Source organism: Phasianus colchicus, chromosome 6, assembly GCF_987193195.1.
Source record: "Phasianus colchicus chromosome 6, bPhaCol1.hap1.1, whole genome shotgun sequence".
Taxonomy (NCBI): Eukaryota; Metazoa; Chordata; class Aves; order Galliformes; family Phasianidae; genus Phasianus; species Phasianus colchicus.
The window spans coordinates 15824475-15848109 of record NC_143441.1 but is presented as its reverse complement, the minus strand read 5'-3'; the positions used below and the strand labels follow the sequence as shown (position 1 = coordinate 15848109).

At 38.9% G+C, this 23635-nt stretch overlaps 1 long non-coding RNA gene across 1 annotated transcript in view; it reads left to right on the top strand.

Moving 5' to 3' along the window:
* The first annotated feature begins 1922 nt into the window (after positions 1–1922).
* The window catches only part of LOC149917453 (uncharacterized), an 84417-nt gene continuing 62704 nt past the window's right edge, over positions 1923–23635 (top strand). Inside the window, exon 1 of the long non-coding RNA XR_016467451.1 lies at positions 1923–1968. This is a non-coding gene — a long non-coding RNA (uncharacterized LOC149917453). The remainder of the gene's footprint in view (positions 1969–23635) is intronic.

Sequence of the window (23635 nt, the reverse complement as noted above, 5' to 3'; positions counted from 1 at the left end):
ATGTTTCTTCAGAGCTCCCCTTCTTGGTTGGTTGACTAGGAATGTCATAAATGTATGCATTTATTTCAGTGACTCCTTGAGAAAGCAGCTGCACTTTGGCTAGTGCACTAATGGCACAGCGGTGTATAGCTTGTTTCAATGATAGTCTTTATCAGTATTTACATTGTGCCAGTGATTTGATGTGGTATTCCAATGCATATCTATGAGGCATAGAACTTTAACTGAACCATTAAATGCTCCTATAACTTCCTTTATGTATCAGAATGTCTTAGCCTAATTCTCCTAGGGAAGGACAGACAAGGGCAATGCACTCACTGCTTTGCCAATTTTCCTTTATATTTGTGTTATCTTTTCCCAGGGATATAGTTATGTATAAGTGCTATTTTTAACAACTCAGTGTAAAAATTTGGAGATATCCCCTTACAACGGTCCACTCGTGAGTTTTGCAGTAGATTATTAAAACTTGCATTTATATATATATATGTATATATATATTTTTTCCCTAATAAACTACAACTAGTCAACTTGATGTAGAAAAAAGTCTCACACACTGAGATGTGATGTCACATGTAATGAACAACCTTGCAAACAGAATCACATCTTTTTCTAGACTAGGCAACAAATGAGTTTGGGCTTATTTATTTATATGTGCACAGGTTACAATGAAAGCAAATATGCAAAGTTTCCACCCTGGTGGCCTTGAGGATGATGGAGATGAGTAGCATATGGATGTGGAGAAACTTCCTTGCTTGTTAATGTTACTGAAAGCATCTGTGCTTTTTAACGTTACATCACTTCTGGAAGAGGAAATTATGATCTTACTGATGTCAGTGAGAGGTTATCTGATGATATCATTAGGTCATGGTTCCTGAGCTGTGTGACAGACATTAATTGCATTGTTTGGTGGAATTCTGCATAACTGGAAAATATGTTTCACTGAAATCAAACTACAAGCCAAATACGAATTGCAGGAATCACAGTAAATGTATTTTATGTGTATTTTGCTTCTGCACTGCAATAATAATCAAAGTAACACCAATTGATAGCCAGCTAGTATCATTAAAAAAGAGAAATATGTACAAGTATTTAGCTGCCATGCCATGCCCCCATACAGCAGAAGAAGCATAGTGGAGAGCTCTTTAAGTTTCAGTACTCACAACTGGGTGGCTGCAGGAGGTATTGGAGGAACTCTGACTGACTTGTTTGGATTTTGTTTTCAGGCTTCCTCAGAGATCCCACTACCCTTTCCAAGTTCCTTGGATCATCGCACAGAGTAATTCTATTTTTGCCTGTGTAACAGTAGAAAAAGCCTATCATCTTCAAGTTGGACTTGGAGCTAAGAGAAACTTCTGTGATAATTTCAAGCCTCTGGCTGCTTTGGTTGCAATGGCACGTCTTGTAGGAAATGCATCTAAAACATGACTTAAGTTGAAGTAACTGTAGTCCTTGATAATGAACATAGCGTTGTTAAACAGTGACTTATTACTAGTATGACCTTACATCCTTTCACTCCTTCAATCACTTTTAGTAATTTTCTTGTAGTTTTTTTTTCTTGTAATTTTGGTGTAATTTTCTTGGCTAACCTTGAGGACACTGTGTTCATGTGATTCACATACAAATGGGATCACATTTTGAAGTTACCCAAACGTATCTGCTTCTGAAATAATAGCATTTCTTCAGTCAAAAGTGGATGCTGGATTGTACTCCAGATTGCTTGTGTCAGAACACAAGGTGGGACAGGTGTATGGGAACTGTTCAATCATGGCGGAACCACTGATTGATCACCTGAGGCAAGCACTGAGTCAGCCATGAGAGCACAGGTGAAGGCAATTCATCTGTGCTACCAGAAGGGGTGGAGCCTGGCTGCACCTCTCCTAGACCTTATTTAAGGGCTGACTGCCACTGGGGAAGGATCTCTTTCTGAAGCTCCCTCCTTTTGGTGTTTTGTACTGTGAGCCTGGGACATGGGTGAGCATTTCATTTTTGATTGTCTCTTTCCACCGTGATAATCTAAGGGCTTCTGCAGTACAGATTTAATGGGACAAAATTGTCCTTTTGCTCCTGGCTTTCCTTTATTTCAATTTGGGAGTGCTTGAAAAAGCTTGCATTTCTGCTGTGGGTGTTGTGTTGTTTTTTTCCAGCCAGGCTGGATGTGGCTCTGGGCAGCCTGGTCTGGTGGTTGTGATCCTGCATGTAGCAGGGGGTTGAAACTAGATGATCATTGTGGTCCTTTTCAATCCAGGCCACTCTATGATTCTATGAATCTTTCTAACTATAAACCTGTAAAATACCATCCTAATCATGCCACTATTCTTACTGTACTTTTGTTAATTGTACAGAGAGGACATATGACCCACTTCATGGACAAAGGTTTTTGATGGCAGTGGAACTGCGATTGCAGTTTCAAGTCTATAACTATGAGATAAATAAGCACTTCAAATTTTCAAAACTCACCTAAAATTCCCTGATCTTCTTAAAATAAATAATTTTGAGAAATACACATATAGTTAGGACTTTATTATATATATTTTTCACTCGAGTTTTTGAGCTTGAATACTTAGGTGGGCATAGGTGTGTGTGGTCTGTATGTGCATGTTTCTCAAATAAAGGAGTCTGGCATTCTTCTGTCAGTGATGCGTATTTGCAAATCATGGAGAGAAGGAAAGGAGAAAGAGCTGCTCAAATGAGGAAAAGTGGCAGACAATGCTGATGTTCAGTAGCAAGGTAGACACCAGCTCTTTTTTGTAATTCTTATGTTACAGTGCATCTGTGCGTATTTCAGTCTGCAGTTGGTGGCACTGAAGGAATTGCTGTCATGACCTTGGGGCAGTGCAGATATTCTCCATGGAAACATTGTCCATCTTTTAAAACTAAGCATGAAATGCCTGGTAAGATAATGTAACACGAGATTTTTTTACTACTTCCATGGAAAGGGTTATCAGAACATAAAAACCTGGTTGTGATTTTTTTTTTTAAACTAAAAATTTATTGAGATGTAAGGTAGGGCCTGTACCTCATCTTCATGTCAATATTTTCTTAAGTTTACACTTGAAGACAGGCTATAAGTGAAAAACTTAACAAGCATAATCAAACCCAGACATATCACTGCTTACTTCTCAAAAGATGCTATTCCTACACTGCACCACTGTGTTTTGGGGTGGCCAGAAGCCAGCAAAGGCAGCTTGAATTCTGTAGCAACAAAGGCATACAGTAGAAAAATAACATGGGGCGGGGAGAAAGAAACAGTCTGTGAACCTCTGAAGGTCCTGACTTCTCAGTGTGAAGTTGTAAGAACAGGCAGGTAAAATGAAAAAGGAGGGATCCTTAAAGCAGAGAAGCTACCCAGCCCACTCATTCTATTGGGCATTGAACTGACCTCAGAAAGTAGCTGAGAGGCTGAAGCACATAAGGAAATTTTTTTCTTCTCAGAATCTTTTTAATGCATTTGTTATTCTTTCTTTTGAGTATGTATTTCATCACAGGAGATTTAAGTACTAGTTTATCCTTAATTTTTTTTGCCTAGTTGTAAAGCCAGGTCTTTTCAACCCAATCTAAGAAAACCTTCCTTATTTATGGGAGCAGCAATCCTTAATTCAGACTGTTGAAATGCTTTGTCTTTGTTCTGTACTATAATCCACTTTCTCCTGGTGTCCATAGAGTAAGGAGAATTTTTGCTTAGTTGTGCAAGCTGGCCCAAGAGCTGTTTACACAAAGTCTGGGGAGGAAAAAGTATATTCTGGAGGCCAGTATTAGCAGGCGTGCAGGCAATGCTAGGGCACAGCTGTGATCTCCAAGGGAGTTCTAAATGCAGGGCCAGGAATATCTGATGTTTTTGAGGGTTGGTAGAGCTATCACAACTTAGTTGTGGGGTGCTCTGACCAAAAATTCTTTTAATATATTAAACAAGTCTCTCAGTCTCACTTACTCTTGCTATAAACATGTTGTTCTATTGCTGAGTTACTGAAAGGATTTCTTTACTCTCAGCACTTGTGGTACATTATGGCTATTAAACTGAAAAGAAACTGAGCCCTTGGGAAGGTAACTAGTATGAAATAAGTCAACATGCAAAAATGGCTTGAGTTCTATTTTTCATTTTTGCTGGAGAGTAAATTTGAAGCAGCCCAGTATTTTTTCCATAGGTTTGTTTGTTGTGAGCTTGCAACAGAGTCTGTGGGTAAACTAACTTCACCATCAGTTTTCTTAAAGGGCTGTTAATTGGAGCACTTCGCATGTCTTCCCTAAACCTTATGTGAAGAAATGAATACTTTGATTGTGATGGAACTCTGTGTAAGTAACATTCTCCCATGCATACTTTGTCCTTTTGTCCTGGGATTTTAAATGATACAGGTATTTCATCTGCCTATCCCCATTCTCAGGAGAATTTAACTGAAGCTAAGGATGGCTTATATTACAATATTATTTCTGCTATCATGGATAGAGCATGGTTCTTTCATTGGATGACAGCTTTCTGCTGTTTTCCTAACTACAGAAATGAGTAATCCTCTACACTGCCAAACAGCAGCAATTTTTTTGTTCAGATTAATTTTAGTGAAATTGAAAGGTTATGATGAGAGCAACAGCAATAAAAAGCTTAGGAAAATAATTCTAGCTCCAATTAATTAGCCTTACGCAGTAAAAAGGCTTCAGTTTCACACCTGAAAGAGAATGCCTGGGTCAGTTGCAGCATGTAACCTCTATGTTCCAATCCACAATTTATGCTGCAGGGTGTAGATTCTTTTAAGAACAGATAAAATGAAGTCTGGCTCCTTTAAATCATGTGATTTTTATTTTTTTTTGTGGAGTCACTGAGGCAAGCTTCTTGAGTGCAGCTGCTCTCTGTACTAATTTGGTGAACTGAGCCCCAGCCTAATTTTAAGCACAGGATGCTGAATTTCAGAGTGGGGATTACCTGAGCAAATTACCTGAGCTCTGTATTGAGAGTAGCCTTGAGAGCACTTGGCTCAGCTGCTGAGTAAGCAGGTCAATAATTAAGCTCCAGTTGTCTGTGTTTATGTTCATGCTCAAAATTAAAGGCAGGCTAATTATTTTGAACTTCATTATAATAAGCTTAACCTGTCAGGCCAGAGAGGGACTAGTGATTTCTGCTCCAAGAAGATGCATTTTGATGGTTTGGCAGAACTGAGTCTTGGCAACGAGCTTTAGGCTGATGAAATGAAGATTTATCTGATTCTGAATTAGTTTAATGATCAAATTCAGGGAAAGTCTTACACTGTAATTACATGGAAAACTGTGCATTATGAGATGTAAAACAGACTTCTTTAGTTGCTAGCTCTTACACAGTTCAGGCAAGCCGAGTTTTCAGCAGGTTGTGAGAGCTGATATCACCATCCACGTTCCATGTGGATGACACATGGTAAGAGTTCCATACTGTTAATATATGTCCCCTCAGCAGCACGTTAACATTTCTTGCCAAGCATTGCTCGTGTACGTGTTCCAGATTCTGAGACTGTGGCTGCACTTTAAAAATTATGTTTTTTGCATTTGTTTGCACTCTTTCATTTTTTCTTGTCTATGAATATTCAAACAATGAATCTACTGGCAGAAATGTACATAGAAACAGCAAATTGTGAACTTCTATTAGAAGATATTGCAGTGATTTTTTTGAACCTGACCATGGGAGTTACCTCTATTTGTGCTCACAGAAGGGGTGACTCTTAGCACACAATCATCCTTCAGGAAAATAATCTGGTGCTTTCTCCAATGTTGAATTGGGGAAAAAAGTGGCATGCCTGTCTATCAAAAACTTCTATTTACAACAAACCCTTGCGTTATAAATCTACCAAAATCTGAGAATTATAATCACTGTGACAAATTTCATGCAGATATAGGAATAATGTGGAAAGAAATGCATTGCAGCAATAATATTACATCTCCAAGGCTGGTTTCCAGGGCTGCTCCTTTGGTGTGTTGTTGGGAAGAGCGACAGGAGTCTTAGTATGTGTCAGGCAGGGAACAGCTGGGAATCAAATTCTTTTGCGTTATCATGATCTGGATGCAGACATAGTCTGCAATATCCCAGTAAAATAAGATGCAATTTTTCTGTTTAGTCTGTTTCCTACCTTTTTCAATCCTGTCTTTTCATTTTCAATGTTCATTTCCATGGGCTTGTACCACACGTTTGCACCAGAGAAAATTTTGCTTGATTGTTTTGTCTTCACTATTTTGACTCTTGTCCCTTCTCACTTCTCATTCTTCATGAAGCTGTGTTATTACTTAGCATCCTCTTCTTCTTACCAATCTGATTTCATACCTGCCCATCAGCATTAAACACTGTCAGTTCTAAGCTTCTGAATGATCAAAACCGTTGAAATTTCTGCTGCATGTTTTCTTTTGATACCCATGCTTTCATTTCCTTCATCCTTGCAAGATGCAGCTGACTTTTCAGCCCTTTACATATTTTTCATGCAACTGTTTTAAACTTTCTAGACCATCTTTCTATTCATTTTGTAATTCCCACACTTCAGATTTTTGTCACTGACCTTGACTGTGAGACTTTGTCAGAAATGCTATCTGAAGTGAAAACAACATTGTCATGTGAAAGGGAAATCTGATACCTGTTAAAGCATGTCATCTTCTTAATCTTGAAGGTTGTTGTGTTCTCTTGAAGCATGTAGTCTTTTTAAAAAATCTTAAAAGTCATTGTGTTCGTTATCTGAGCCACTGGCTTTTTGGAGACAGCTAGAGCAGACAGAGGAAAAGTTCTGAGGTTTCTAGTTTCAAACATCGAGTCCCTCTCCAATCCCAAGAAATCAAGCATCTTTCTTGTGATTTTTTTTTTTTTTAAATGAGGGCCACAGTATCAGTAGTTTCATTTCTTAAAGTTCTCTTGTCCCCTGCTATGATGAACTAGTTTACCTCTTCTTTATCTTGCTTACTGTCTCTGTGGATATCTGTAGAGGGTTTCCCAGGGACTAGATAACCTCTATTGTGCAGGGAATCAGCAGCTCTTGTTCATCTGAGGTGTATTTTGAAGGGACATACAAAACAGTATTTGAGTCTCAGGTATGTCAAAATGGATGTCACCATGTTTTTCAAGGTCTTCATGAAAGATTTTGGTCAGTTCAGAGCAGGAAGGTTAGATCTTTAATGCTGCCATATGTTCTATGTTGTTACAGCCCATTTGCTAATGCTGCTGAGAGGTGAAGAGAGGCTGAATGATTTTGTACTTTGGTACTTACTCCAGACTGGCTAATTTATATAAGTTAGCCTTTAAAGCTAGAAGTTATTTTTCATCTTTGGTTTATATATGTAATGTAACCTAGACAGTCTTGTCAAATTCTGCTTTCTTTTGTGGTGCCCGTGTGTGTGCAGGTTTGAACTTCCAATTTGCCCTGCTCTAAGTTTGACTGTGCCTCTTGGCTGAGAGTGGTGCAGTAAAACCCAGCACTCATAACAACCTCACTATATTGAAATGCTAAAGTCATATATTTGACTAACACACTACTTGGACCTTAGCTTAGAAGTCTCATAAAGGTATTTGCTCATGTCACCCATTTACCCATTCTCCTCATGCAAATAATCCTAGTTATTACTTTGTCTGACACTTTTGGGCAGTGAATTTCATGGTAATTATGCTTTCTTCCCTAATATAACGTTGCCTGGTACTTTCTATAATTAACCAGAAAAGCTGAAATGTTATCCATGAGCCACTGTTTTCTGCCAGAGCCAAGTTTACTCTTCTTTCCATGGCTGACTGATTAAGATGCTTGGACTTATGTGGATGTTATGACCTATACTTCTGTTTTTCAAATTAATTAAACAAATAGCCACACTTTTAATGGAAGATGGTGAGGGATAAGAACCACCGCTACATTATTTACTGAGTACTGCAAAATCAGTAGCTGATGAGCCTTGGCAAATCACCCATCTTACAAAACTCCTGAGATACTGATCATCATAAGTGGAAGTAATACATCTAGAACCAACCAGTCTCTTCAGAGTCAAAGAGGAAAGACTTCTGATTTAAACCTATCATGGACTTTATATTCATCAGGAAGCAGGAAACTTGCTTTCTTAGTTACATGCCGAGGAAACAATGCAAATGTGGCTTCTACACTGAATGCATAATGCCTTGATTTTTAAAATAATTAAGAAGGCAGCTTTTTTTATTCAAAAATAGATCTTTTAATGTAGATTATAATCAAAGTAGTACTATCTTCATTTGTGGATATTCACTGTAAATAGCTTAATTTTTCTGATGCCAGAGTGCTTCTTATCTGACTTTGAGCACATTTTAAAAAAAGGTGGTATACTTGATAATTCTGTACGGCTTCCCTAAGAAGGGGAGAAAAGGAAGGGCTGAGGGATTAGAAGTCAGATTAGTGCATAATGAGAAACTTTAGAATGATTATGAAATGACTTATTCACACATCAATGCAGTGACTTTACTCAGGTTGTCATAGAGCTAGAGATCATAAATATGTGGAACCGCCATAAATACTGACATTCTAGTAGGTTTTAGTCCCTGAAACGAGCTTGTAGAGAATGTGTATCTTGAGCTCTGAACAGTGGCTGAACCTGCTTCCTCACAAATGGGGCTGGGAAGGGACACATTCAGCATCAACAGTGTAAGCATCGCTGTCATCTTGAACAGGACTATTTCCCAAGGCACTTGTGTTAGGCTAAATACATTTGCAAAGGGTGTAATTCTTTATTTTGCAGTTGTTTTGCTTCACTGTTCCTAAATTTTCATTTCTTTTGCTTCCCCTAGTTTGTCTCTGATTCTTCTCTACATTTTAATGTCTTTGAGAATGTACAGATGAATGGTATCTCTCTGGGCTGTGAATAACTCATTGATAAAGCCACCAACATGGACACCTAGTGTAACTGGAAAGTCATCTGGCCAAGGCTATGGGATGGCACCATGATAAGAATATTGAGACAACACATTCTGCACTAATGTTGACCCTGCCCCCTGGTTTGACTGGAGACTTCACTTTTTTGTCTGTCTTCAGGAGGCGTAGTTGCACCAGAATCAATGTTTAAACCCAAGTCTCACTCATGTAGCTCTTCATAAACAAAGATGGCAGGAATGGTCAGCACTGCTGTCTACAGGGGAGTTTGAATATGGGAAAGGGAATTGCTAATTCTGTGTCTGGATAAATGACCTGTCTCTCCATGAAGAGGAAAGGATCAGGTGGCTACGGAGTTTTTCTCTTTTTTTTTTAACCGGTATTGATTAAAGCATTTAGGCATGTTCAGGATGAACGCAGTGAAGTCTAACTCTACTTTTATTATTTGGGTATTTGTTAACATCTTTTTAAGTGGGACTATATTTTATGCAATGGACCATTCAGTTTTGTTTGGCATCTATGTATTATGAACTTATGGCTCTGTAACTTTGAAGTAAGACTTGGATTTACCAAGGTCTTCGTTAGGCAAACAAAGAGGAAATTATGATCTTTTCATGCTGAGACTTCAGTTGATGCAACCCAACTGCTAGAAATACTTAGAATCCTTTTGGAGAAGAGCAAAAACCTTTGTATACATACAAAGGCACTAGAAAGGCAAAACAATAAGAAGCTATGTTCATGTATGAAGTAAGAAGTATGTTCAGATATTCTACCTTTAGAAATAACTGAGAAACCAAACTGGTTTTAAGAAATGTGTGCACAAGCTGCAGAAGACCATCACAAAGATATTTTCTGGCTTTTGGGTGAGAAATACTAATATGAATAAAACTATCTGCTGTTATTCAGACCTTAAATCTTCAGATTATTTCAATCTTCATGGCTATTGTCACCTGTTTCCAGCTCATCCCTTAGAAATAAAAGCAGGAGGTAGTGAATTATCTCACTTGATTCAGAATTGTATTTTTAAGGTGAAAGGATGCTGAATGAAGGTCTGCTTCTTTCTGCACAGTTATACTGTTCTTAGTCTCCATGGAGCTGGGAGCAATGTGGGGCTGGGAAACTCTCCCAGGCTAATGTGATGTCACTATTATGCTCCTATGGAAGAAGGCTGGAGAGATCATGGCCTTGCTGTCTTCTGCTTCTGAAATACCCACGATCAGATAGATGATCAGTCTAGGCTGCATTTCCTCCACTCTTTCAGATACATATGTACGTTGTCCTCTTGTATTATCTAAAATCATCTCAAGCCCAGTGTGGTGTTAGAAAGCCAGTATTCCTTTGTTCCTCATGATAAGTACTGGGTGACTCAATAAATCAAGTGCATGGTCTCAGAGTTCAAGTTCTGCATTTAAAAAGTTAATACATACAAATACATATGCAGTACATTGACATACATGTTCATTGTTTTCCAAGAACCCAATAAATATGCTGATGTTTCCCTGGGCACGCATGGTTGCATCTGAGGTGGTCGTATGACCACCTGCTTCTTCCCCTTTATTTTTCTTTCAGCTTCATGACAGTGACTTTTGCCAAACCACAGAAAACCAGCTACAAATTGGCCAAATTTCTATTGCTTGTTATGCTAAAATGAACAAATTTCTGTCTTGGTGCACTGTAGCTCAAAAAAAAGTTTGTGGAACTCAAGAAAAAGCCCTTGTACCTGTTGGATGCAAAGATAAAAGTAGCATTATGATGACTTCAGTGGTTTTGTCAAACAGCATCACTGAGATAAACAAGGCTGTTCACTCATCAAGAAAAGCTGAAATGGAAAGTTTTAGAATCAGCACATGTTGATTCCTTTTACTAAATTAATATATTCATCTTTAAGCTAATATATTGATCCCTATCACTAAGCCAGTCCATATCAGCATGCATTCTGTGTTGCTGCAGCTCACTATCTGCCCCTGGATTACTTTCAGAACAGTCTGCTTATCCTCTGCATGGGACTTGCAGCACAGCTACTCCCTCCTCCTGGGACAGAACATACAGGTTTTAAGAGCAAGCCAACAAATCCTAACTAACTTCTGACCTGAGAAATAGGACAATCCATTCTGTTTTAACATATAATATTTTAATTATTTAATTGTAATTTTGTAATGGGCAATGCCACCTCTAATTAAACAGCTGTACAATGCAAATTTTTTTCCCTCCTAAACACAGATTTGCTACAACTGCAGTATAAAGTAATGTTCAGATAAATATGTGATGAAATGCAGATCTTATAGAATAGTTATAACTAAAAAGAAACTGCAAAAAAAAATCATAAAACAGTATGCCCAGATACATAAAACTAATGCTTCAATGCATTACAGTGTTCTCATGTGTTCTTATGTCTGCACACAAAAGGAAGGTGTAACATACCTCAAGCACAAAATACTTCCCAGCAACCTCTTTTGCATCTCTTTACAATGTTAGAAAGCTTCTCTTTACTATGGTCTTTTTGGTGGTAGGCTCCAAGCATTTGAGTTATACTTCTGAATGTACTCTAAGTAAAATTACCCCAAGTGTTTCTCACTTCAGCTGCTCTCTGTAAGGAAACTATGATTTGCTGGCTTTGCCTGTGGCAGACCCCTTACATCACCTTAACTAGGGCCTGTGTGCCCTCGTTCAGCTTAGCTGATGGAAGAAGTCAGTTTGTAGAGAGCTGTCTCTATACTGTGAAATACTGTCTTGCTCTCTGGGTGCTGATGAGCTGGGTAGGGAAGCTGCTATATTTTGTTATGTTTTCTTTTTCTTGTATTGCCTTTTGCAGGTGAGGTAAAGCTTGCCAAGCATAGAGAGAAACTAACAGGTTCATCAGAGCTTTGGGGTTTTCTTTTTGTTCCCCCCTTGTCTCCTCCTGCTTAAAGACTGGTTGGCAAGACTAGTCAGTTCTTAAAGCTGGGCTGACTCGTCTATGTCTTTATTTGTCTTTGTTCTGAATGGAGGCTGAGGAGTGGGAGCTGAACCACAGGCATAAGCTGAGGCACAAACCTGTGAGGCTTCTGGAACTGGCTTTGGTTACAGGAGGTTGTTCTGGAGGCTGCTCACAGAAATCCACTGTCACAATGGGCTCCTTCAGGAAACCTCTCACTTGCTGGCTCTGGGCTTACACTTGGCTCATCACCTTCCCTCCTGTCTGAGGTACAGGCTTAGATTTAGATTTCCTTCTTTCTCCCCAGCTGGGGAAGGCAGGAGGAGCAATGGCTGTGCTGGGCTTCTGAATCCACCTACAGGCTGGAAGATGAAGTGGAGAGATGTACATGAAGGCAGGAGGCACTATGCAGCACTGGTGCAGGCAGCACTTTCCATGCTGTCAATGGGGCTGTGCCAGTGACAGGGTGAAAATATTGCCTCTTATTGTGGTGGTGTTTTTTTTCCCTTTCGGATGTCTAGATTTACTTCTCAGCATCTTGTACATATTTGTATGCTCAATGAGTTCTTTTAAAAACAAAGGAAACTTATTCTGAAGGAAACAGGATCATACTAAGGCACAGATCTGCCTAATTAACAAGATTGTGAAGTAAATGGAGAAAGTTAGCTAAGACAATTAATTTACCCTGCATCAAAATGCACATTGCAATGCTGCAGAATGAATGCAACATTTTCATCTCTGATTACTCGAAAGAACTTAAGAGATATGATATTCAGATTCATTTCCGCTGATCCCTAAAAAGCCTATGGAGGCTTCTGCTGTTTTCAAATGTTAGTGCATGATGAGTGGAATAGACAGTTTTTCCAGGGTTTTTGCTCTATGAGTCTAGAGTGTAATTGGTGTGTAGCAGTGCATCCATAACAGTAGTCCCTCCTCTGCAAGGCTAAGACTTGATAATGCAGTGGTGCATGGGAAGAGGGACAGGAGAGCAGAATTCTTTATGATTCTCTAGGAGTTGGATTCTTTTGGTGTACGACATAGCTAAGGCATGAAGGTTAAGTAACAGATTGTTTGATCTGGTGCAGGAGCAAGAATTTAGATCTAATGGTTTGAGCCTGGACTCAGCTGCACTCTGAATGCATTAGCTGAGGCCCGATAGTGAAAATTTTGCACTACATCTGTATAACACAAAAAGGACCTATGATTACTGTGGTTAGGCTGTAAATTTGGAGTGTTTTACAGATCTAAAACACCACTGGTTTGGCTCATAAACTAGTTCTCTGCCACTAGAGGAGGCTTGTGGTTATAAGACTAAGTTATGTCATCACTGTAGAGTTTGTTGGTGATATTTACTCAATTCTGCATCCAGGATTTGAAAATACCATCCTGAAAGATTAACAAAGATTAACAAACACTTTAAAAAGGTACAGTATTGATTGCAGACCAACTTGGTCCCTTCCCTGTATCACCTTGTTTTTCATTCACAATTTAATAATGGCAATTTTTGTAATAGTTTCTTTTCATTTAATTTTCTGTACTTAGAAGACACATGTTAAGGACAACCGCCATAATGAGCAAACTTAAATCTGAAGTGGGTGTAAATGGCTCATAAATATCCACCAGTAGTAAATGTTTGAACAGTTTGGCTGGCTCAGGAGAAACGTCTTCAAATTGATGGCTTGGCAGTTTCGTTTATTTGTGTATGAGCAAATAATTCAAGGTGCCAGCTGTTTCAATGATGGCTGGCAAGAGTAAAGCAAAACCCCATCCTTCAGTGAATTAAATGTTTGTTTTTGCAGTGAATGATGAAATAAGTGCATTCAGCTTGAAGGACCTATGCTACCATCTCCCCTAAATGTATGTCTTTGCAGCTGCTACTATAAATTACGTTAGAAAGAGCTTCTATACTGGTAGACTCAAATCATTTTGAGTGTGAATTTGTTGATATATGTTAAATACTTTGTAATTGAGGACATCATCTTTGGGCATGCCCTACTTACTATTTAAATGAGGTGCTTCTGAGGAAGGAAATTAAGAAGTGCCTGGTTTTCCTCATTTGAATATCTCTGCAGGGGATCTGAACACTGGAGTTACCACTTGCACGTTAATGAGAGGCTAGGACTTTAATTATACAAGCCTAATGTAAAGTGATTGTGTATAGGTACCAGGGGCAAGGAAAAAATGTTTGCTATGAATAAGCACTTATTCTTTTTCATTTCTTCACCACTTTTTCATTTAGGTAGAAAAAAGCATATCAACATGCATGGTTTAAAAGTATCAAAAATATTAATTTTAGTTGCTTTTAAATAATTCTCTGCTTTTATCTTCTGAAATCAGCATTTTATTTACTTTAAGGAAAAAAAAATGTTGAAAAAAATGCCAAGATATTTTCCTTCTGATTATTACACTTTTGTAGTGTCTGATAATGTCTTAAATCTCTTCTGGATATGATCCTTTCTATTCTTTATCAGCACTTCACAGAATTTCAGGCTCAGGGTTCCTAGAGATCTGTCACTAAGGCTTTGGCTCTGTCACTGAAAATTATACTTTTCACTTTTTTTCCTCTATAACCTATCTATTTTATAGTAGGGAAAAAAACAATAAGACTCGCTGAGGAGACAACTGGGTGAAGATTGTCTTTAGGTAAAAATCAACTTGCTGAATGTATATAAATATATCTTAGGTTTACATCTTTAAACAGAAGATTTTTTTCTTCTTCCCTTAAGAAGATGTAGAGAAAAGCCAGGAGGTAGACCTTTGTACATCTCTTCCAACTAGGAATACTCTACGATTATGTTATATTGACTGTCATTATTTAATTGAATTGATGTTCTAATACTTAAAGTATGAAAGACTTCATAAAGTTAATTTCAAGTATAGTTGTTTAGTAAGCTTTAGCATGGATGGACAAATTCAAGTGGAAAAGAGAAACTACTTCAACCAATTGCAAAAGTGTATTCTTGAACTTGATGCAAGGCTTGACCTTCTTTCTCTATGCTATTCTCATTTTGCCATCTGCACTCTGGCACAGAACAGAAGCAGAGGAACCGTGATAGTTCTGGGAAATCCTCTTGAATAAATCAAAGATGTGTGTATTTTAGAAGGTGGATATATGCAAGTCAACATGGTATTCTGTATGCATTCCCCTGAATGAAAAACTGCACTTTACCAAAATGGGTTGAAAACTGCCACAGAAAGCTGTCAGCTGATGAGCAAACTGTGTAGGTTCAGATCTACACAGGTCTGTGTTCATGGTGTGGTGGTTTGAAAAGTTGTCAGCCATGGTCTGTGTCTTACTGTGCCTTTACTGTAGATTTCTGCAACTACCATCAAGCTAGTCAAAGGGAATGTGTGATTTTTCTTTGCAGTTTTGGTGAATGTGAAAGGGGAAAATTCAGGCACTGTGCATTCATCATCCTGCAGTTGCCTGCAGTAGAGGTGAAGTGGGAGCTAGCACAATGACAGTGGGATGCAGCATCTTGGAGCTGAGAAAGTCTTTCAGAGGTCTTTGTTTGGGGAACCAGGCTCCAGCCCTACCAAAGTGACTCACCGCAACCTTCCTCCAGTCCTGGGTGAATATGAGAAAAAGCATCAAAATGCGATGCTGGGAATGAAACTTCTACGATCTTTTATTTTCATTTTTTTTTTCAATATCCCATCCCAGACAGGAATTTGAGATCTACTAGGCTACGCTTACCAATCTTTTGCCCACCCATATTTCACTGGGAAAACAGACCTGGGATAAAAGGATGCAAAAAAAAAAAAAAAAAAAAAAAAATTTGTCTAAGAGGCAAAGGGTATGCAGTAGCCTTGCCAGATAAAGCCTTATTGAGAATGGAATGATACCTGAGGAATTCATTTAGGTTCAACGAAGTCATCACTGTAGGTGAAGAAAGATATTGAGAAAAACAAAAATATCAGTCTCTTACTGAATATTTCAGATAGAGCATCCCTCACTCAAGGCTTCCTGAAAGTATCTTTTCACACAACCAACTGAAGCCAAAATTGGTCCCAGCTTTAATAATCTAAAAGAGATAAAACTGGACAGTTATTTTTGGGTTTTAATCTTTTTGATGACATTTCTGGGAGGAGGAAGATTTGTATCGCATCAGAACTTGTCAAGTGTTTTTCGAGAGGTTTGAGAGGAAGGAAAAAGTAAGATGCAAACTCTAGTGAGAGCGTCCATTTTTTTTGTTTGCATTTTGATGACATCTGATTATTTAACTTATAAAGATATTCAAGTGGTTATAAGTAGTTCAGTAAGACTTTTTGTGCCATGGCTGAGTAAACATTTCAGTGATGAATAGTTAGCACAGCTTTTAGGAGCCATGAGCCTGTCCTATTGCACCTGCTGGTCGTTCTGTCTCAGTCATGCAGAGACTTGTGTTGCTGAAATGAAGCACAGATTTCCCTTGCTTGTGCTAATGAACTTAGAAACAGAATGACAGGTGGTCTGGGGGAAGACTGGGTTATTTTACATTGAGGCATAACTGAGCTGCTTCATTGGGTCAGAGAACTTCAGAAAGCAGTTTTGGCAGTTGATATTAATGTCAACTTTTTGCTGTCTCTTCCAAAAGTTCATTCTTCTTCTCATTAGATACTTATTCCAAGGCTCTGTCTAAATTGGGAGAACTGATTAATTGTTGGTTTCCTTCCAAATACACCTTCCTTTTCTGATTCTGGTGTCTGTAGATAATGAAATGTCTGCTACTTCTGTTAGTGCTGATTCCATTTATAATGCTCCTAGGGATCCAAATCAGACAACACAATGACTTGTCTGTCAGTCTTTCTTTCTGTTTTTTATTGGGAACAATTTCCTTTGTGGTCTCATAGTGTAGCTTTAGCCCTTCCATTTCACCAGCTGCACTATTGTAGTGTGAGAGACTTTGAGTCACATCACTTTCAATGCATCTTTCAGTTACATTGTGTCAGTGCATAAGCAGATATTTCCATTGCAGATGCATCATCACCTGCTTTTTCTTGATTGTGTCTGAGCAAATGTTCTTGTACTAGAGTGGTTGGCACCAAAAATAAAAACCTGTGAGGATTTCACAAGGTGAATTACTGAAACTCACCTGGTAATTTCCAGGGAGAAATTGAAAAAGAACATAAGAAACCACATTGCTATCCTTAGTCTTTACAGTGAAGAAGGAAAATCACAAACCTGGGAAAGGAAGAAGGTGAGAAATCACTACTGATACAGCATATCTCCAACAAAAAATTCCTCAAAACGAACTACTTGTGTGCAAGTGAAGCCCTTCTAAATAGATTTATACTTGGATGCAGCAGTTCTGGGGTAAAATTTCATCAGAAATGTCTAACAGGATGGTGGTGAAAGCTCCTACTTACCTTAAATCTGTGTTTTAATTAAATAAATTAAAAAAAAAAAAAAGAGTTATCCATAATGGGAACAAATGTTCACATAGAACTCTGAGCATGACATACAGTGATATACTCCAAACCCCCTTCCTGGTAAGTCAGCAGCCCTTGCAGATTCTGTGCATTGCTTAGACCTCTAAGAGCAAGTCATGCATTTCAGAACTTTTGGATGTACTGTATGGAACACCTTATTTTACTGTCATCTTCTGATGTGAGAACAGAAACCATGATGCTTCCTTAATGGTTACTGTTCAGTAACTGTGGTGGTTCTTTGCTTGCTCATGGGCTTCAATCATACAGTCTGGAGGAAGAAAACACCTTTAGCTGAAGAACACCCATAGCATATGTCAAAGCACAGCTAGAGCAAAGAAGTTCTGAACCACCGGTGGCCTGGATAGTTATTTTTGCAAACCTTTCTGATAACTACAGTTAAGGAAGAAGTCAGTAAAGCCAGAAAATTGTGACCATTTATTTCCTTCCCTCCCACGTGTAGTGATAAAAAAAAAAAGAACACTAAAAAAATTAAAAAAAAAAAAACCCTGATGTCATTTAGAAAAGGACAATAGTAGAAGCTATGTACAAATTAGTCATATGAAGTAAAAGTTTAAATCTGTCAGAGACGTACCAGTTACTAAGCTGTAATTTAAGTGATAAATCCTGACTAAGGTGGGGGGTGGAATGGAGAGAAAAAGATCACTTGCTGTTCTTATTAGGCACCAGTTTCTGAAAAGAATTCACTATAGCTGTAGTTCAGCAAAGCACTTGTATATCCTTTTCATCTTCAATAACAAACCCACTGCTTATGTATGTACCTATGGGCTCTTGCATGCTTAACTGCTCTGCTAAATCAAAGCGTGTGTTATGAGGTCTTTCAAAGCGATGTTTGTAGACTGACACGCTGTGTTTATCTGGATGGGAGAACACAAAGCAGTATCTATCAGCCTTTTGTAAAGCATAAATAGCTTCTAGAAGCAATCTTTGTTTTAAGAATCTTTTGTGTGTATGTATATAAAACTTTAATCTGAAGGCTTTTTTTACTCTTGCATTCTTCTTTGGAGTCAGCAGTCACCCCAGCATTTGGCACAGTTGTCTGCAAGTTATGGGAGAACTGCAGTGCAGGATTTTTGCTACCTCATGAGGAAACACAGGAAGAATTGGCCCTTTCTCTCCTTGCTCGCCATCAGCAAAGTAAATGTGATTCAGAGGATACAGTATTTGCATACCACAGTGTTGTGTGGGGTTTTTTCCCTCTTATTTGGAGGCTCAGAGCTTAACAAAGCTGATTGTATATTCACAACATCACACAGAGCCCTCTGCAACTCTATTCAAAACAACCTGCGCAAATAGATTATTGAGTGATGATACTGAATCTGAAGTGCATGAGGGAAATGCCCTCTGCCACTTATTCTTATGTGGATCCTTTCTGCGAAAATCTACTACATGGTGATATCAAACAGCTTTTCTTTCTCTTTTTCCCTCTAGCACTGCAGTATCTTCCTCCCTTATATTTACTGATAAAATATTCAGGTTTACATTAGCTTGAAAACTAATTTTAGAATCTCTTTAGGATCATCTTCTGCTCAAATGCAGATTGCAGCATTCTGTAATATCAGGATTCTTTTAGATCTAGCAGCTGCCTTGGATAACATGGGCCATACGGCGTTGTTTATGTTTGTGCTCCCTACCAAGAGCAGATGGAGTCTCCTTCCAGCAGCTTTGCTTCTTCTTTGCGTGGGAGGCCCGGAGAGAAACTGTTGGTAACTTATTCATCTGCCCCCAGTCCTCTCTAGTCTTACCACCACTCATGTATGAGTGCCAGTGGGCCTTTGGATGAAATACAGCTCTAGCAAAGCCTTGATGTCAGGGGGAAATTCTCTACAGAGGGAGTGGTGAGGTGCTGGAAGAGCTGCCCAGAGAGGTTGTGGATGCCCCGTCCCTGGAGGTGTTCAAGGCCAGATTGGATGGGGCCCTGGGCAGCCTGGTCTAGTATTAAATGGGGAGGTTGGTGGCCCTGCATGTGGCAGGGGGGTTGGAGTTTCATGATCCTTGAGGTCCCTTCCAACCCTGGCCATTCTGTGATTCTGTCAGTGTGGTGAGGACTTCTGTGCTGTGCAGTACCTTCAGCCTGCTGCTGTGCTTGCATTTGATCCTGCTGTTCCCAGGCTGTCTCTGTGCCTCCAGCATTTGCAGAGAAGAGGTTGATGGCTGAATCCAGTTGTGGCTTGGAGCAGGGTTTCCACAGTGCCTTAGCAAAGCAAGCTTGGGTATCGTTATGGTGGATGCCTTGGCAAAGTGAGAGGAAATGTGCTGCTGTAGCCTGTGTTGTGCTCCCTGTTACCTCCTTAAGCACTTCCCATCTTCCTGGGTAGGTTTTGGGACTGCAGGGAGCTCAGGGCTGCCATGGCAACCCTGCTAAGAAGGCAGAACTATCTATTTCAAATGATCGGGGTTGAATGAAAAAAGCAGAATAACTTTCTGGGAGGTTGCAGTAAGAATCCCCTGGGGAGAGTTTTGCTCTGGGAGTTGTTTTCCCATTTAAGAGAATGTTATATTCAAGGCTGTGCCTGGATGCACAGGTGATTTCTCCATTTCTGGGATTGCTTTATTTCTATTTAACAGAGGCAAGGCTAACCCCTTCTTGGCATTGAAGTGTTTGAAGACAAAGACTGGTGAGGCACAAAACACATGCAGTGGTCAAATACCAGTACTTTACCACTCAACAAAAGTAAATTATTTCTTGAGCTGTTCCCTAGTTTGAATATAGCCTGTGTATGGGACACTGCTTAGAGTGGCACAATGTAGTAAGGGAAAATAAAGAGAATTTATTTTTATTTTTCTTCTCCAATAGTTTAAATCCATTTCAAACTGAAAATTAAAACTTATCAAGAAACTATATAGATTACATTTCTTTTTCTGCCAATTAAAGCCTCCTCTCAAAGCATCAGGGTAAAACATTCCCACTGTGATTCTCCATGTTTCCATGTTTTATGGTGTTTGGTGTCCATGAAGGAAAGCTGCTCCCTGGAATCCAGCAGTGGCTGTTCACATGAGAACCATGTCCTTCTGTGTCCATGATTATTTATTGCTGAAGACACAGTGCACTGAATTGCAAACTACCCCTTGGGTGGCTTGAAGACCATATAATTTGTTTATAGCATATATAGCCATAATCTGTAACACAATGTTTGGACTATATCTGCCTATTCTCACCTAACATTTATAAATTGTAAAGCTGTTGGTTTTTGGTTATGGTTGAATATATGTCTTTATAGTGCAAAACTTTTGTAAACAGAACATTTAGACAATTTCAATTTTAATTTTTTTTGGCTTTTTATCCTATTTGGGAAACATTTTCAATGACAGTTTGAAAACAGGCAAGGGAAGCTTTCCTAATGTTCTCATTATCTATTCATGTCCCAAATAAAGGACTTTTTCCATGTTGTTATCCAGGATTTATGTGAACCACAGTGACTTTCAGTCTTACTATGCTTCTGATGTTTTAATTCAAATGCCTCTAGTGAATTCAATCTCTTTAAGATTCACTTGGAGCCCATTAGAAATAAAATATAAGTTGCCCATATAATGGATTAGAATATTTTAAAGCTTAAATGACATGTATCCATTGGGCATACTTTAGTGCTAGCAGTCGTGTTTGTTTGTTTGTTTTCCTCCTAGGGATTGGGAGATATGAGCTGAATGATTTAAAAGACCAGGAATAGCAGAATAGGCTTGGTGTGTGTAAACGTTTTTATGACTACTTGTGGTTTAGGAATTTATTGCAGCTGCTTTCAATAACTTGATTTAAAAGTGCATGTAAGAGAATGTTGATGAAACATTAACTAATGGCTTAATGGAGCACAAGTGCATCATTTCATTGTAATGACCTTTATTAACAAATGGATGATAAACATGTTTATATGGTGTTTGTCCTGGAGCATTAATAGTAAAGATAGTGATAAATGTGTGTAATGAATACAGCTCTTTTCAGAGGTTAAAGGAGACTGCTTACAAAACATGCAAACTCTACTGATCTTATTTTTTTTTAAGCAAATTGTAGTTTTACTTGGATACTAAAACTCATCTATGTTGATTTTCACTCTGCTCTATCAATCTTAGAATGCTAGTGAAGCATCGGTGACAGGCTGCTCTGCACCAGATCTGGTGGTGCTGCTCCTGCAGTTTAGGGTTGTTCTGGGAAATGTTTGTGTCATTTTTCAAACAGATCCACACTCCTTGGTGAGGGACTGTCCTCAGAATGACAAGTGCAGAGTTAAATCCAGTTGGCAGCCAGTCACAAGCAGTGTCCCCCAGGGCTCAGTACTGGAGCCACTTCTATTTAACATCTTTATTAATGGTCTTGATGAGGACATTGAGTGCACCCTCACTAAATTTGCAGATGATACCAAGTTGGAGGGAGTGTTGATCTGCCTGAGTGGAGAAAGTCAATACAGAGGGACCTGGATCAGTGGGCCATGGCAAACTGTATGAATTTCACTAGGGTCAAATTGTTTCTCTTCACAACAGCCACAGGCAACCTTACAGACTTGGGGAGGAGTGGCTGAAAAGCTGCCTGATGAAAAGGGACCTTGGTGTACTACTGATAAACAGTCTGCTGAATATGAGCCAGCAGTGTGTCCAGGTTGTCAAGAAGGCCAATGGCATCCTGGCTTGTATCAGGAATGGTGTGGTGAGCAGGACTAGGGGAGTAATCCTGCCCCTGTACTTGGCACTGGTGAGGTCCCACCTCGAGTACAGTATTCGGTTTTGGGCACCTCAGTACAAAAAGGACATTGAGGTACAGTAGCAGGTCCAAAGAAGGGCAACAAGGCTTGTGGAGGGCTTGGAGAACAAGGAGAGACTGAAGGAACTGGGGCTGTTTAGTCTGGGGGAAAGGAGGCTGAGGGGAGACCTTATTGCTGTCTTCCAGTATCTGAATGGTGCTTGCAGTGAGACCAGGGTTGATCTCTTCTCACTGGTGACAGGTGATTGGCCTCAGGTTGTGCCAGGGTAAGTTTAGGTTGGATATCAGGAAAAACTTCTTTACAGAAAGGGTTGTTAAGCACTGGAATAGGCTATCCAGGGAGGTGGTTGAGTCACCATCCCTGGATGCGTCTAAAAACTGTTTGGATGTTGTGCTCAGGGACATGATTTAGTGGAGAGTTGTTAGAGTTAGGGTTAGGTTGCAGTTGGACTTGATGATCTTTAAGGTCTTTTCCAACCTGATAGATTTTTGGGCAAACTAGATCTTCCTGGGCATTCTGGTTCAGGACACAGTGAAAACGACACGCATTGACTAAATTCAGCCTGATATGCTTCAAAAAGAAAGCCATTGTTCTTCTAAATTATAATGGTTGGTTTTAATCCAGTATTACAAATCTGGACTCCTAATACCATTAGCTGAATCTACTTGCCAATGTGGAAGTTTTCTTACTGTTGTCTACGTTCCTTATATACAAAGAAGTCTTATTCTGTTTTACACTGGAACTAAAAATGTCTGTATCCTTCTTTTTGTACAAATTATGTTTAAGTAAGAAAACTTCAATATCATGTTTTAAATATATGAATGATATGTAATACAATATAATGAAAATGAAATATCAGCTAATCATATAAATATTTCAAAGACTTATTCATAGTATTTCTTCTTTTACTGAAGAAGGAAAAATGTTTATTTTAAATTTTGCTGGGAGTAATAGAACAAAGGCAAATGATAGAAGAATTGTGATGTTCCCTGCAGAACAAAAGCAGTTATAGAGACCTCATGAGAGAATAATTTACAGTAAGGTACTGTGCAGAGGTTCAGCACAAGAGAAAAATAATCATGATATTTCAGGAAAGCTGGGTGCAGAAATAAAAGTAACTTTATTTATACTTTTCTTGTTGAATATCTTTTTCATTGTATAGAAGCCTGAAAAATCTAAATCATGGGAAGATTGCTCAGTTCTGCACTTTCCAAGGGATTTTTTCCTACGATGCCTTTTCTGGATCCCTCTTGACAACATAATAGTTTATGAAACTTCTAAATACATCTGCACTGCTTTACTGCCTTGAGCTTAAATAATAAATGTATTGCTGCTTTCTTCCTTGAAAGTGTGCAAAAGAATTCAGAATTACTGCCTGGTTTTAACTATCAAAATGTGAATGAATATGCAACCGAGTAAGAGAATGTCTTTCTCCCTTCATCTTGACAAAGGCCTGTGTTATAAAGAAAACTCCATAGTATTCTTAAAAAAGCTTTTGGTAGGCAGGTTTCCATAGTAGAATAATTTCAAACGAAGCCTGCATAACAGCCTTTTTTTATTAATTCCCTATCAAAAGTGTCCAAATAGTGGGAAAAAAACAAATCTACTCTTCCACTTGATACTCATCCTTCCCGGTTTCAGGCATCTGTTGCATGTGCCACTCTGAGAGCACTGAAGCTTTTATGAGATGCTAGAAATTGTCTGCTGATTGTATTCTCCAACAAGTGTAGCAGATTTTAGGACTGAATTGCTTCGGACTGCTGTTGGTGTATAACTACCATTGCTAC